At 39.7% G+C, this 15,864-nt stretch overlaps 1 protein-coding gene across 2 annotated transcripts in view; it reads left to right on the top strand.

Annotated features, from left to right (window-relative positions):
- The window catches only part of GALNT13 (polypeptide N-acetylgalactosaminyltransferase 13), a 497,436-nt gene that overhangs the window by 265,660 nt on the left and 215,912 nt on the right, over positions 1 to 15,864 (top strand). The gene's annotated exons all lie outside the window — the stretch shown is intronic.

The following is a 15,864-nucleotide window of genomic DNA, read 5'->3' as shown; positions in this document are numbered from 1 at the left end:
GAACATATGTCTTCAGCAAATTGCTAGATGCTTGGAGTACAAAGAGATTGTTCTAGTTAGGACTCTGCCCCAGTGAGGCCTAGAAGATAGCATGTAAACCATTAAGCCACAAAATGGATCTGCAATTATAATTTGTGATAAATGGAATAGAGGGAAAAGCAGGATACTGTGATATAGAATAATCTGTGAAGGGCTTCACTTTTTTGAGAAATATATATTTTGGGTAATATAGTGAGGAGAATAGAATGACTAGCATCTGGCCACATGAAAATGGAGAACAAAATTTCCATCAAAGAGAAAAACATGCCTTGTGCTGAAATGATCTTGGTATATTTAGGGAACTGAATGAAGGTCAGTGTGCTGACATATATAAACTATTGGAAGGATGTCAGTGTGATTTGAGAGGCAAGTTTAATATCATGCAAGGTCTTGAGGGCCACATTAAAAAGTTTGAATTTCACTTAAATGTAATGAGGGCTGCCCTAGCCAGTTTGGCAAACTGGATAGAGCATTGGCCTGGGGACTAAAGGGTCCCAGGTTCGATTCCGGTCAAGGGCATGTACCTTGGTTGCAGGAACATCCCCAGTAGGGGGTGTGCCAGAGGCAGCTGATCGATGCTTCTCTCTCATCGATGTTTCTAACTCTCTATCCTTCTCCCTTCCTCTCTGTAAAAAATCAATAAAATATATATGAAAAAAAAATGTAATGAGGGCTATTTAATGATTTCACCCTGGGAAATGACATAATCATAATCGCATTTTAAATATTGTTTTAAATAGTTTATAAAAACAATGGATTGGAATTGGGCAAATATGGTGGCAGGGAAACCATTTTGGAGGCTATTTTTCTAGTATTGCTAAAGAAAATATGATCATTTGAATTAAGCTCTAGTGATGATAGGAGAAAATAGATACAAGATATATTAGGGAATAGAGTTTACAGACTGAAGGTGGGGGGCTGTATAACTTAATAACTTAATGTTATAAAATAATTTAATAAGTGTGGGTATCATTTATAGAGATGCTGAAAACTAGAAGAGTGGCAGGACTGGTAGTTCAATTTTGAATATGTTAATTTGAGAAGTCTGTGAGATACATCACAGTTGATAGCCCAGAGAAGAGAATAAGGCTTGATATAGAAAGGTCTGACTCATCAGTATCTAAATGGTATTTAAAGCCATGGTCCTAGATGAGATCTCCTGAGGTGAAAATATGAAATGAGAAGAGAAGTGGATTCAAATGTAGGATTCAAAGGCCGTCTCGAAAAGTAAATTGAGGAAGAACGATTGGAAAGATAACAGGATAAAGGAGAGAAAGAGAGAAAGGGAGAGAGAGAGAGAGAGAGAGACCGAGGAGGGGGGCGAGGGATCAGAAATCCAGGAGAAAGGAATGGTAATCTGAGATCTCTGAAGGTGAGGAATGTAAGTCCAGTGAGTTTGGAAAAATGCCTGTCATTGGTGATTCTCTTTAAAGCAATTTACTAAGATGCTAGAAGTCAGACTGAATTGGGTTTTTAAAAGAAGGAGAAGTAAAGGAGTAGGCACAGTGATTATAGGCAATTTTCAAGAATCTTTACCTCTAAAAGTGTAGAAAGTGTTTGGGGAAAGAGTAGCATTTTGAAGACAGGAGATAAAGCAGACATTTTAAACATACGTTCTCTGCTTACTCCCCTCTCTATAGTCTTCTGTTAAGTCAGTAGATACTAGTAGAGAATGTTTAAATGACTAGAGAAATAACCCCTTTAGTGCAGTGGTTCTCAACCTTCCTAATGCCATGACCCTTTAATACAGTTCCTCATGTTGTGGTGACCCCCAACCATAGAATTATTTTCGTTGCTACTTCATAACTGTAATTTTGCTACTGTTATGAATCGTCATGTAAATATCTGATCTGCAGGATGTATTTTCATTGTTACAAATTGAACATAATTAAAGCATAGTGATTAATCATAAAAACAATATGTAATTATATATGTGTTTTCCGATGGTCTTAGGTAACCCCTGTGAAAGGGTCATTCGACCTCCAAAGGGTTCGTGACCCACAGGTTGAGAACCTCTGCTTTAGAGTATATAGAAGCAGGTTGTAAATGAAGGTAATATAATCCTTTCAGTGTAATACAATGATTATTGAGAATTGTGCATATTCATTTCCAGACTTTTTTACTTAGATACATACTTTTTTATTAATCACAACAGTAGAAATAATAGGATAAATCTCAAAACATCCTATGGTCTTCTAATGTACAGAAAGTATAATATACATTTTGGATCTTAAAACCAAAGGACTGCCGAAACTGGTTTGGCTCAGTGGATAGAGCGTCAGCCTGCGGACTGAAGGGTCCCAGGTTCGGTTCCGGTCAAGGGCATGTACCTGGGTTGCGGGCACCTCCCCAGTAGGAGATGTGCAGGAGGAAGTTGATCGATGTTTCTCTCTCATCAATGTTTCTAACTATCTCTCTCCCTTCCTCTCTGTAAAAAATCAATTAAATATATTTAAAAAACAAAAACAAAGGACTGAGCCAATAATTAAAGATTTCTCTGGTTTAAAGAGGAAGAATGGTCACATTTGCTATAAAGGTGAAAAAGTATGGGCTTAGGTATAAAGACAAATAGTCCTCTTTATGTTGAGATGGAGTCAAATGGCTTTGAAATTGAAAGTAAATGTTGTATACGGGATTAGCAGGAAGCAGATTGTAGATATACATTTCTAAACTATTCATGAAGTCAGATTCAAATTAATAAGACATATCTAGCAGACACTACATTAGAATATAGAGAACAATATTGGGTATGGCATGGGGAATGAGGTATATGAGTGGCTATGAAGAATGAAGAAGAGAGGAAGAGGAGAATTTTGCTTAATAGGGGATAAAAATGGGGAGTAGACACAAAGCAGAAAGTGAGGATTTGGATGTTGCTATATACCAATAGGAGATGGTGGGTCTGACTCTGACTCTGGGTATATAGTGTTAGAATTGAATTAGTTTTTAAGACACCTGCTGTGTCCCAAAATTGCTTAATGTGTAAAAGACGACCCTACATTTAGTGAGCAGAAGTGACAAGTGAAGTTAGAGTATTGAGAGCAGAGTAGAGTGGAAGAGTGTTTTTCCTTTATAATTTGATATTCAAGACCAGATCCACAGTATACTATCATTATGAACTGTGGCAGCTGAAACTATGACTGAAGGGTTTCATTCTTACAGACTAAAACCCTTTTGCTATTGCTTAATGGAACATTGAGAAGCCACCTTCCCTACATATTTCCACATCCATCATTTTCTAGATATGAAGATTGATTGACTTTGTCTATTTTCATTCAATAAAATTTGAAAAATGAGAGTAACCCCTGTCCACATGAGGCTATCAAGCGCTTGAAATATAACTAGACCTAATTATGATGTGCTATATGTGTAAAATAAACAGATTTTTGAAACAGTTCAAAAAAGTAATATAAAATACCTCAATTTTTATATTATATGTTGAAATGATATTTTTGATATATCAGATTAAATAAAATATTAAAACTAAAGAAAAGTTAGTGAAGATGTAGTTGTTTTATAGATCCCATTTTCTCCATGGGAAGCAAATTTTTGTTGTTTTCCGATAATTGATAGGATAAATTATAAATTTGCAATGTAAATGACTTATATTTTTTAAAAATCTCTAAATAATGCCTTTTTATTTATTAAAATTAGATCAAACCAGGATGGTGCATAATATTATTACAATAGGATTTCACTTTTCTTTTTTGTTTTTTTCACTGAGGGAATTGGTAAACCAAAGAACACAGAATACAGAGTGCTAGACTGCAGGGTTGGGTTGGGGTCAGTAGGGAAGGGGAACTAGATGAGCATGAAGGCACTGGGTCCCTGAACATCAGAGAAAGAGGAAATAGTCTAAATGAAATCTTTGGCCACATTTATATTTTGCTCAGTGATAGATTGGACTGTGAGCATAAATCAAAGCCTGTCACATTACCAGTGCTAGCTGGAAGCCCCAAACCAAGCTTGTATTCCTATTGGCATATGGTGCTACCCTGAGTCTTGTATGGTTGTGAATCTCTGTCTTGACTTACAGCATGAGAGAACACTGTGAAAATGAGGACTTGTTGCTTGGCACCACCTAAGAAACTTAATCCTGTTCAATCTTCCTAAATGATGCGAAGGAGAGATTTTACACTAGTGAAATGTCTTTCTTGTTTCCTAGTGTTACATCTGCATGTGCATCAGGGGAAAATCCTGGAAAAGAATGTGGTCATCTGTGACTACATAGCCTAGTGTATGGGGTTGCCTGCATCCTATTCAATGTTATTCTATTAGGCTGGGAGATTGTATATTTCCCCTCTATTTTAGCATTATGTTCCTTTCTCATATAAGATATTGCTGGTGGGACAATGATAGCAAGATTACTCTGTTTGACTTGGTTCTTTGAGCATGAGACGGACTGAAAGTCCCTTGGATGATGTTTATTGTGACTATCAGGAAGAAAGTAGGAGGGGATGAGATCAAAAGCAACTGGTCTGTAGCTCTGGCCTGTTTGTCCAGTGGTTGGAACGTCAGCCCACACACCAAAGTGTCTTGGGTTTGATCCCAAGTCAAGGGCATGTACCTGAGTTGTAGATTCGATTCCTGGCCCCAGTCAGGGCACGTGCCAGAGGAAGCCCATCAATGTGTCTCTGTCACATCAGTACACTTTTCTTTATTTTTAATTCACAGTAATTTAGTATAGGCAGAACTTTTAGAATAACCCCTTTCCATAGATTGTTATCAATGTTATTTCTTATACTTATTAAGAAGAAAATGTCAAAATAACTTGTTTTCCCTTCTTTAAAATTTCTTATAGTGGCAGCTATATCAAACACCTTCCATTTATTTTTATTTCTCTTTTTTTAATTAAGTTATTCAAGTTGCTTATGTCTTCCTAAAAAACTTACATTTTATATTATTTAGGGTTAAAAGAAAAACACCTTATCATTTGCTTTACCTCTCATGAGATCCTTAAAGAACATGATAAATAACAAATAAAATTTAAACTTCAGTTTCTAGTAATGAAATTCTCACTGTTTAGCACATAACTCACATTTAACTTCTCTTTCTGAAAGATAAGATTGAGCAAAGTACTGTTTCTGGAGGGGATTACATCTGGCCCTACATTTAGGAACCATCTTGTATGTTTGAAGGGGAACCATAATTGTGTAAATTAGTGGGAAGAAAGGTTATCAACAACATTTTTAAGTTTACATTTTAATTTTATGTATTATATGTTATATTCTAATTTATATACTTCTTGACTTCAATGATAGTAAAAGATATTATACACATGTTCTAGCAGTTGTTAGTCTCATGAATTTTATAGACCTTGCTGACTCTGATGCTTTTCTTAGTATAAAAGTTTTAAAAATATCTATCAAAAAACTTCTTGCTGAGAAATTAGCATTCCAGTAATATGAGAAGTATGCAATGTTAAGAGTAAAATAACATTTATTCTTCATGATTCTAAGAGAAATGTATGCTTGTGGCTCATAAAAAGAGAAAAGAGACATTAATAGCACATTAAAACTGTTTAGAAGCATTTAAAGTTAAAAAAATTAATTAAATTAAAAAAGCTCTTTTAAGACATTTTCTAAAGTGTGTATGGGAACAGAATTTGTGTGGACTTAATCACCTCTGAATTTAGTTGATAATATACAAAATTACCAGAAAGAGATCCTAGCTGAGCAGTAGGAGTCTAGGAGGTATATCTTGCAATGAAAGACCAGGAAGATCTACTAAAACAGAGACCATCCAACAAGGACACACAACACAGAGCCCTAAGGGCATTTTATATCAGATATGGGTTAGATATCAGATTTCAGGAAATAAAAAAAACAACAACAACCACAAAGTTGACAAAAGAGCTGGGCACTAAAATGTCAAATGCATAAATAGGTCAGTGAACACAAACTCTTGAGACAGGCCAGTAAGTCAGGACTATCAGAATAGGGAAACTGAGACCAGATAGTTAAACAGCAGTGAGCAGCCATCTAGAAAATCTTATCTTCCCTAAACCAGGAACACTTAAGAGTAAGTGGTTTTCACATCTCTTCCCCAACCAGAGAGGATAAATAGCTTAAATCACCCTACTCAGAAATCCAATTAGTGCTATTTGCCTGCAACACCAAAGGACAGATGAAATTAAGAGAATAAATCTCATTTTGATACATCAGCATAAAGCTGATTAATATTCTATTGAATTCCTCACCTAAGACCTCCCCTAAATGCCCCGCCTTTAAAACCCCTCAAAACAAAGTCCTGCATGTGCTCTCCTTCCTAGGAGCCAGCTGGTGGCTCCCACCCTTTTCCCACAGGCATGAATTGCCTAGACTTTATGGGACCCCATGAGGCTTGAACCAGGCAGCAATGGGCAGTGGCAGTTCATCCCAGGCAACCCCCCTGAACCTGTCCCCAAGGCCCCCTTTTCTCTGACTTAGCAAGCCAAAGTCTAGGCTCATTTTCCAAGCTCATTCTTGTTTCACTGCCCTCAGCTTTAATAAATGTCCTCTAAAATTCATCTGGACTCATGTGGTGAAATTTTTCCTGCATGAAGTTAAGAACCCACACATTACGTAGTAGCCCTAGGCAGACCTGTTTAGGGCCAGGTCCCCTTTCCGGTACACTCTGACTTTCATCAGTGGAGTCTTCATAGTCAGCCTGGGACATTGACATTCAACCAGGATTATATTTACTCAGTTTACTCAGAGGCTGTGAACAGATGATTTCCCTAAATTTCCTACTGTCAGCCATAAACAGAAATGTGACAGTCATCACATTTGTTTCTTCAGTTTTCAGACTTTCCTCTCCTACTTACTCTTTTCTCAGCCTTAAACACCCCTACAATATTTCTATCATACAAACAACCAGGTACGCAAAGCTACATATAGGAAATACTAGAGGCCCAGTGCACAAAAATTTAGTCCAGCCTGTGCCCTCTCACAGTCTGGGGACCCCTTGGGGGATGTCCACCTGCTGGCTTAGGCCTGCTCCCCAGGGTGTCAGGCCTAAGCTGTCAGTCAGACATCCCTCTGGCAGCCTGAGAGCCCTCGAGGGATGTCCACTTGCCAGCAGGGAGCAGGCCTAAGCTGCAGTCGGACATCCTTAGCGCTGCTGACGAGGAGGGAGAGGCTCCCGCCACCACCGCTGTGCTGGCAGCAGGCAGCCTGGCTTGTGGCTGAGCAGAACTCCCCCTGTGGGAGCGCACTGACCACCAGGGGGCAGCTCCTGCATTGAGCGTCTGCCCCCTGGTGGTCAGTGTGTATCATAGTGACCAGTCATTCCCAGTCATTCTGCTGTTAGGGTCAATTTACATATTACCCTTTTATTATATAGGATGCCCTCCCTTGACCTTTAACCCTCCTCTAAATGTGCACTGTTTCTCACTTTTTCTTAACAGTTAAACTTCTAGAAAAAGTGATCACCAACTATCTCTACTTGCTTATTTCCAATTTATTACTCCATCCAGTGTAATTGGGCGCCTGCCCCAGATTGAAATTCCCCTCACTGGGGTCACAAAGGGACTCTGTGCTGGGAAATCCAGCAGAGACTTCAATATTTCTCTAAGTGCTACTGACTATGCCTTCCTTGAAATCACTTCATCTTAACTCTTAACTGTTATCTACATTCTCTCACAGTTCTTTTCAAGGCTCCTCCATGAGTTCTTCTTTTACCTATCATATCCATTCTTGACATATGGTTTTTCATCTCTAATTACTAATTTTGTGAACAATCAATTGTCTGTTGATGACTTCCCATTATCTGCTTAACATTTGACTAACTCCACAGCTGCAAAGTCAAACATTTTATCTTTTGATTTCCATATACTTTTAATCTATCAAAGTCAACACTTAACCTAAAATGATGAATAATCTCTCTTTTGCCTCTCTCATACCAGTTTCTCTTAAGGTATTGCTCATCTCTAATAGTGATACTTGGAAACCTGGAGTCATATTGTACACCACTAGCATGACTCAAGTTCAGTTTGATTATTTCAAATTATCTTACAAATAAGCCACTTCAGTTTCTGGTATAATGAACTTAAACCTCATTAGCCCAATCCTCTTCCCACTTGAGCTGTCTTCAGATGGTCAGGGCTTCCTGTGTTCTTTGGGAAATGGAGTGATCAGAGGGCCAACACAGCTCTGTGGTCTCTGGCCTTGAAGGTATCATGTTCCCTGCTGAGGCAGAAGAATGCCACTCCCCACCTGGGAAGTGAGGATTCCTAGCAGAGCTTGTGGTTTACTGAAAACTTAGATGTAAAACCTTCAGTCTATGTGCATAATGACCTCTAGATGCCCACACATGGAGACAAGAAGATCCTCTGCAAGCTAATCTACACTAATAAAAGAGAAAAATGGTAATTGGCGTACGGCGCTACCCTTTTCATTGGCTAATCAGGGCTATATGCAAATTAACTGCCAACTAAGATTGGCAGTTAACTGCCAACAAAGATTGGCAGTTAACTGCCAACAAGATGGCGGCTAATTTGCATATGTAGGCACAATGCAGGGAGGTGAAAGGGAAAGCAGGAAGAAGCCCCCTGCCACTGACAGTGATCGGAAACCCAGGGGGGAGCTAAGAGCTGGGGGGCAGGGCAAAGGCGGCCCTGGGGCCGCCTTTGCCCTGCCCGCCAGCCATGATCAGAGAATCAGGCGCCTTTGCTGCCCTGGCCAGTGATAGCAGGAAGTAGGGGTGGAGCCAGCGATGGTAGCTGGGCACGGTCGAAGCTGGCAGTCCCAGGAGCTAGGGGTTCCTTGCCTGGGACTAAAGCGAAGCCCATGATCGCGGGGCTGCTGCAGCTGCGGGTCCCCGCTGCCCGGGCCGGACGCCTAGGCCAGAGGCGTTAGGCCTGGGCAGGGGCGGAGCCTGCAACCGCGGGGAGCTGGGGGTCCCCTGCCCAGGCCTGACACCTCTGCCGGAGGCCTCAGGCCTGGCCACGGGGCCGATCCAGTGATTGGTGATCAGAGGGTGATGAGGGTCAACTCCTCTGGCCGAGGCATCAGGCCTGGGCGGGGGGCAGAGCTGGGGAGTGGGGGGATATGAGGGTCCCCTTGCCCAGGCCTGAAGCCTGGGTCAGAGGCGTCAGGCTTGGGCGGGGGGTGGAGCAAGCGATCAGAGGGAGATGGGGGTCCCCTGCCCAGGCATGATTCCTGGGCCAGAGGCTTCAGGCCTGGGCGGTGGTCAGAGCCAGTGATCAGTGGGAGATGGGGGTCCCCTGTCCAAGCCTAACACCTCTGGCGGAGGCGTCAGGCCTGGGCAAGGGGCCAATCAGGCAATCGGAGGGTGATGGGGGTCTACGCCTCTGGCCGAGGCATCAGGCCTGAGCAAGGGGCAGAGCCAGCAATCGGAGGGGTCTGGGGGTCCCCTGCCCAGGCCTGACGCCTGGGCCAGAGGCATCAGGCCTGGGCTGGGGACAGAACCAGTGATGGGGGGAAATGAGGGTCCCCTGCCCAGGCCTGACACCTCTGTCAGAGGCGTCAGGCCTGGGCAAGGGGCTGGTCCTGCGATTGGAGGGTGATGGGGGTCAATGCCTGAGGGCTCCCAGTATGTGAGAGGGGGCAGGCTGGGCTGAGGGACACTCCCCCCCCCCCCCCCCCACACACCCAGTGCACGAATTTCGTGCACCGGGCCCCTAGTTTCTGATAATAGAGGAATGAGGAAATGTCTCATTTACAGCATACTCAACCTCAGGGCAGATCTGGGATGGTGAGACTTGAAACGTAAACTAATTTGGTGTCTTCTTTAAGAAAAATAATAAAAATTGATTATAAAATTAGATACAGATTCTTAAGCTTTTTTATAGTACATCGACCTCTGTCCACTTCATTAACGATCTGAGTCATGTAGACTCAACAGTTCCCCCATGAATGAATGTTCCCATATGTTCCAAGTATAAATGTTATAAATCAGCCATAAATGAAAAGTTTGAATGTATAGTTAAAAGAAAAACTTGAGATAATTTGTAGAGATTACAAAGTAGAATAAGAAATCTAAAGAAAATATTAAGCTTAGTAAAAATCTTGGAGCTCAAAAAACTGAAGAGAAATTAGTTACTTGATGATTTATCAAAGAAACGAATTATCTACTTTCCAGTACTTATATTATCTAAATAATTCTAAAATAATTTTCTTCCAGATCTCAAGCTCTTAAATTAATTTTAGTTCATTTCTTTACCCCAGATCTTAAAATTGTATGTGTGCATATATGTGTACATATATATACACCTATATTTCTGAAGAATCAAATATTATTTTAAACTTGAATGACCTTAACATTTGACCTTGTGGTTGAAGTTCTTAAAATGTTGATGTCATAAAAATTCTACACTTGAATATCTTATTGCGAATTGTACTATTTTGGTGTTAATGACAATAATAAAGCAAGTTCTAATATAAGTAGTTAAGAGTGAATCATCCTCATCACTATGTTCAAAACTAGTATCTTTTTTACATTAGGATTCTTGTGAAAATATACTCTTTGACTTAGTATTTCACCTAACTGAACTATTTTGTTTTGCAGGTAGGTACTTCTTTTGACTGTTGGTTTATGTTTGACTTTGTTCCCTAACATTGGAATCCATAATGTACCATTTGAGGTCTCAGAGAGGGCTGACCTGTGGTATGTGATAATATGATAATCACAGCTGCAGTCATTTCTTCTTGGAGAATGACAAGCAATTCTATGTGTGGTTTTTAGTAACAGATTCCAGTGATAACTCATTTCTTCCTGCAGCATGTGGAAAAAGAACTTAGTGTTATGCCCAGAATTCAAGATCCCCAAGATACCATGCCAGGGAGCCAATCCGATGCAAAAGCAGAAGGTCCTTTATTGAGTTAGCTAACCCGACCCGGGCCTCCAGCCGACGCAGCGACCGGAAAACCGAGTGATATCCATGAGAAAATCAGGGCTTTAATAGTGAGGGGAGGGGGCTAGCTGTGGGCCCTTCGGATTGGCCAGGCACCAAGTCGGGTCTTGTTGCACAGGATGTGGTCATCTCTATGGCGCGAACATCCCTTGCTTGTCATTAGAAATCCCGGGCGTGGCCAGCAGGGGCCTGGGCTTCCGGGAAGAAGGCACTCTTCTGAGCACATGGCCTCTGCCCCAACATGGAGGATCCAGGGTAGGATGGAGGGCATAGCCCTCGCCCTTTCACTTAGATTTCAGACACTAACTCTGTTCACTACTTTTGAAACCTTTGTTCTAACATGGAAACATTCTCTTTTAGAACACAAAGATCCACATGAAAATGAAGTTAGTTCTTGTTCTGGCTAAAAACATCTCTTGTTTTTCTTATTATAGAAAGTCCTTTGTTATACTTTTTCGTTAGTGTTTGAAGTATAGCACACAGTGGTCTTTCCCCTTTCCTAAGAGGCTACATTACTATAGTTCTCCAAGAGGGACTCTCCCCAGTGTTTCTCCATATTAGTTTGCATTTCCTGTATAGCTGTCTCAATTCAAGTTGTGTTTGTTATATTGAAAAACATTTAAAATACCATGTCTAACTGCTTTTTTTTTTACCACTTCAGGAACATTACCATTTTAATCCTTTTTCTTCACTATCCTCTACATACCTTTAATCTATTCTTTCCTGCTACCTTTGTAATGTACAGGTTTATCCCACTCTCCCTAGAAAAGAAAGCATTAGGTCTATAAATCCTATGTAGAAAACCTAAGTGAAATCAAATATTTACTCTAGATACAATTAAAATCCCCAAAACAGTGCTATCATTAATTCTACAATGAGCTATATAAATTATTGGTCAAAAAAGAAATATTTCATAGCTTTTCTCATTAGTACTGTTGTCTCAATGAAACTGTATATCGAACAGACAACATCATGAAAGATGAAAGCAGTTTTAATAATAAGGAAAACAGATAAGGACAGACTATATGAAAATGGAAAAAAAGTACCTTGTATTCCATTAATCCCTAAAATGATTTCTAATAAAACACTGAGAGACCCGGCCTATTCCTTTTGGTTTTGATTTATTGTTGTATGCTTCATAAGAGAAGAAATGTGTAAGCATTTGTCTTTTATGGGGAAATATCCCCTAATAGTTCCTGGACACACTGAGGAGGCAAGGTCACGTTCAGGGCATTCAGTGACCTAGATTCTGCTCACAGCAAAGCTACCAGGTATTTGTGAGACTTTTGTCAGGTTATATTCTCTCTCTGTTGATGCACTTCTCCCATTCATAAAAGTAAAGACAGTAATTGGTCTGTAAGGCATCTCTCTTATATGTGATTCTATGGATATTATTATAAGTACAGTGTAAAATAAGGGAATAGAAAATGTATACTCACATATAACTTCGTCCATGGTGGCAAGAAGCATGGTGTCTTAGGGTTCTGGTTTCTTAGTATGTGCCATACCCGATATCAGTCATTTCCCCCTCCTCTTTGCCAACTTCCACCTCTCCTCCCCACATCACTGCTTTGAAGGTCTCCATGAACATAATTCTACAGAAAGGAAATTGGGTTAACTGTCCAGGGAGTAAATTACAATGCTGGTACCAGGAATCTAAGCCATCTGGAAACTAATGAAACAGGGGTTGCAATGAGAAAATAGATGCTAAACCTACCCAAGGTGGTTATCTCTCAGAAAGAGAAATTAAGAAAAAGAGTTAATGCACATATGCTGTCCACAAGCACAGACTGGTTCAGTGTACGTGCATGGAGTAGGTTGGATTGGCAAGGGAGCATCACGAAGTGGTAGAAGCTGTGGGCAATGAACAGGAGAGAGAAACAAACAGTCTCTCCTCTTCTCTTCTCTTCTCTTCTCTTCTCTTCTCTTCTCTTCTCTTCTCTTCTCTTCTCTTCTCTTCTCTTCTCTTCTCTTCTCTTCTCTTCTCTTCTCTTCCTCTCTCTCTCTCTCTCTCTCTCTCTCTCTCTCTCTCTCTCTCTCTCTCTCTCTCTCTCTCTCTCTCTCTCTCTCTCTCTTTCTCCTTCTCCCTCCTTTCTACTCTCTCTAAAAATATCAATGGAAAAAATATCCTTAGGTGAGCATTTAAAAAAAAAGAAAAAGAAAATAAGTAAACACATACCATGTTTTAGACAGCTCAATACCCTTGATATGAGCACTATGCAGAGGCTGCTGGGCAGATAGCAAATCTATTTGAAAGTAATTATATCCACTATTTCTCTTCATTGTGTAATTATAGATGGATAGATAGCTGCTCTACTTTGCTGGAATTCATTACTTCATTTTTAATGAATCATTTGGAAATCGTCTTAGTACAGGTAAAAGTATTTATCACCCAGGTTCTCATTCTTCAATAGTAATGGCTGCCCTTAACTAGCATTACATTGAAATGAAGAACAGATACATTTGACATTTTGACATTACTTGCAGTCACTGAAGCATGATATTTGATGTTACATTTAGCAATAACATTTGAGACTCAGGGCTTTCATGAGGTGTTCATGATAGGAAGGGAGGAGTTGATACATAGAGATTGTATTGACTTCAGTTACTCATTAAAATTCAGAAAATGCTCCAGAATGAGGTGGTTCTTTATATTTTTTGGGTAAACAGAGAAGTTTACACTGTTGTGTGTATGTATAACGAGAGAGAGACAGAGAGAATGAAATATATACGATATGTTATCATGGCAAAACAGTTACATGGTTAAAAAGAGCAGATAAGTTAAAAAAAAGAGCAGAGAAGTGGTTGATTTGCGGGCAAAAACTTTCGTGCAAATAAGTTTTCTAAAGTTGTGATGTTTTATATCTTGATAGGAGTTTAGACTACACAGGTGACGGCACTTAACAAAGCTTAGGAAATGCATACTTAAGATTTGTGCATTTCATTGTATTTAAGTTTTACATTAAAAGGAAAAAACTGATTTAAAATCAAATTCTAGTTAATAAGCATGATGCAAAATATAGTGGGGAGTTTGAAATTCATTAAAGTAATATGGGTAGAGGGCCTCATAGGAGAAATAAACATGACAGAATAACAAGGGAAGCAAAGACAGAACTATAAGAGGGAACTAGTCCTACCAGACATTAAAACGTAGCTCTAAAATTAAAACAGTTTAATAGTGGGGCATGGATAAAGATGCAAATGGAATGAAACAAAAAGTATAGAGATAACTATAGGAATAAGTGGAAGTTTAATATATGATAAAAGTAGCATCTGAAGTCACTGTCCTAGTGCTGGTAGTGAGGCAGGGATAACTGGTTAGTCATTTGGATCTCTCTCTCTCTCTCTCTCTCTCTCTCTCTCTCTCTCTCTCTCTCTCTCTCTCTCTCTCTCTCTCCTCTCCTCCCCCCACCACTTCCCTTCCTGTCTGTACTCAGTGGAAACTAATGTGGAGAGAAAAAAGTATTTTTTATTAATTAACTGGGTGTGGAGAAAAGAAGAGGAATTTATGATGCATACAGTCTTAACTATTACTTAATTCAGCAGCAATTAAACCTTGCTATTTGTTATTTTAAAATTTTATTTTAGTAGTTAATGCAAATTTATTTCTATGCTTTAATTTCTTCACTTATTTTATACATGAGACTTTGATTTTAATTTTGTTATTATTTATGGATTTAAAATATTTTTGTTCATATATATAAAACATATGTTATTTAAGTTTTATACCACAGGAACAAGGTATAATTTTCCCCTGTAGCATTTCCTTAATGTAAAAAGTCTTATATTCAATTTCAGCATATTATTGAGTATAATTTATATTGATTTATATATAATGATATTTTTAGAAAAATATAGTTATATGTGGATATGTAGATATATAATGCTTTATAGTAAACAAAACTAAGACATTGTCTGTGCCAAAGTAAAAAAAAAAAAAAAAATTCTCAGAAAGCCCACATACTTTACTCCATACACAGATTCTTCACATTGACCCCATTCCAATAAAATACAATGACCTGCCTGAGTTTTTGCCCACTATTCATTCTATCCCCAACTCTTTTGTTGTTTGTTAGTCTGTTTGTTTTTCATTAATCCTTACCCAAGGATATTTTTCCATTGATTTTTAGAAAGAGTGGAAGGGAGGGGGAGAGACAGAGAGAAACATCAATGTGAGAGAGACACAGTGATTGGTTGCCTCTCGCAGGCACCCGACCAGGGCCAGGGAAGGAGCCTGCAACTGAGATACATGCCTTTGACCAGAATCAAACCCTGGATCCTTCAGTCCAAGGGCCGACACTCTATCCACTGAGCCAAACCGGCTGGGACCCTATCCCCAATTCTTAATCTAAAGATGAAGCGCTACCTCTGGAAACAGAGCTAGTCATCTTTATATCCAGGATAATTGAAGGGTGTCTAGGCTTAGGGCATCCCTGTCGAGTTTTCTGGAGTGCGTGTAGCACAAAGACATCTAGCTGAAGGCCTGAGTGGGTGCACTTGCTTATGAGGCTGTGCACTTTGCTGAGTGGCTCTTTCTCACTGGAAGAAAGAGGGCCTTTTTCTGGGCACAAAGGCCTCATATGCTTTTCAGTCTGTAGTGGCAGGACTCCACTGTCCAGAAGGGGTGTATTTTTCTAATCACACAAAGGACATTATGATGATGGCCCTGATTCTAGTTCAACAAGCCCATTTTATATCTTGCCTGATCCTAGTGTCTCTCTCAGTGACCACCTTGATGCTATGATCTAGCTCCCATGTTATACCTGATTCATGAACTGTTGTCTGAGCTTACGTATCAGTATCTTTGCCCTGATAAAAGCAGAAGCCCAGTGTCTTCATGAGTGAATTCTTTTCTCGCTCTGAACTTACAGGTACTGTGTTGTTCTATTTCTGAATTCATCATCTGGAGTTGGTCCCTGTTATCTGATACTAGGCCCCACAAATATCAGCAAATTTTCTTTTACCATATT

The sequence above is a fragment of the Myotis daubentonii genome, chromosome 7, assembly GCF_963259705.1.
Source record: "Myotis daubentonii chromosome 7, mMyoDau2.1, whole genome shotgun sequence".
NCBI lineage: Eukaryota > Metazoa > Chordata > Mammalia > Chiroptera > Vespertilionidae > Myotis > Myotis daubentonii.
Note: the sequence above shows the minus strand (reverse complement) of the source record. Positions and strands in the feature narration are given on the sequence as shown.